Here is a 1,382-nt window from a genome sequence, read left to right as displayed (position 1 = left end):
TGTACCCTCAGGCAAGAGAACTGTAACCTAAGACAGTGGAACACCATGGTACAGAGGCTATGGCACTACCCAAGACTAGAGAACAATGGTTTGATTTTGGAGTGTCCTCCTCCTAGAGGAGCTGCTTACCATAGCTAAAGAGCCTCTTCTACCCTTACCAAGAGGAAAGTGACCACTGAACAATTACAGTTTAGTAGTTAACCCCTTGTGAGAAGAAGAATTGTTTGGTAATCTCAGTGTTGTCAGGTGTATGAGGACAGAGGAGAATATGTAAAGAATAGGCCAGACTATTCGGTGTAATACTGCCTGACCATTCAAAGGACCCCACAACTCTCTAGCGATAGTATCTCAACGGGCGGTTGGTGCCCTGGCCAACCTACTACCTTATATTTCTTATATTTCTACCTAACTATGAAATGATACGTCAATAGATAGATGAACTTAATGTAATCAGAAGTATGACTCTTCGTATTCCTGTGGTTAAGGAGAGAACCTGTGTAATGTCCGCACGGAGCTGAAAGTAGCTGTTCATTTTGTTGAATTACGCAGTGAATTCTGTGCCTGGTAGTTGGATGTATGTGGTGTGTCATAGCGAATGAATATAGGGAGAGGGACAAAATCATTGCTGTTAATGGAAAGATAAATTCCTTGAGCCTTCGCAGGGGTAGAAGGTATGTTATTTTTGTTTGCAATGTGCTTGTTTTAATGCAAAACAAACCTTATTTATCCAAGTGAATCTCCGTAAGTAAGCCTACATTGGATCCTTCTCTGTGGTTACGGTTCTTTCGCTTTGCCTAAACATACACCGAATAGTCTGACCTATTCTTTACAGATTCTCCTCTGTCCTCATACACCTGACAACACAGAGACTACCAAACAATTCTTCTTTACCCAAGGGGTTAACTACTGCACTGTAATTATTCAGTGGTTACTTTCCTCTTGGTAAGGGTAGAAGAGACTTTTAAGCTATGGTAAGCAGCTCTTCTAGGAGGACACTCCAAAATCAAGCCATTGTTCCTCCAGTCTTGAGTAGTGCCATAGCCTCTGTACCATGGTCTTCCACTGTCTTTGGTTAGAGTTCTCTTGCCTGAGGGTACACTTGGGCACACTATTCTATCTAATTTCTCTTCTTGTTTTGTTAATGTTGTTTTAGATTGCATAGGAGATATTTATTTTGTTGTTACTGTTCTTAGATTATTTTGTTTTTCCTTGTTTCCTTTCCTCACTGGGCTATTTTCCCTTTTGAGGCCCCTGGGCGTATAGCATGCTGCTTTTCCAACTAGCGTTGTAGTTTAGCAAATAATAATAATAATAATAATAATAATAATAATAATAATAATGATAATAATAATAACAACCCGCAAATTAGTAAGTACAAATGA

Source organism: Palaemon carinicauda, chromosome 39 (genome assembly GCF_036898095.1).
Source record: "Palaemon carinicauda isolate YSFRI2023 chromosome 39, ASM3689809v2, whole genome shotgun sequence".
Classification (NCBI taxonomy): domain Eukaryota; kingdom Metazoa; phylum Arthropoda; class Malacostraca; order Decapoda; family Palaemonidae; genus Palaemon; species Palaemon carinicauda.
The sequence above is the reverse complement of the archived record's forward strand: the minus strand, read 5'-3'. Positions refer to the sequence as shown.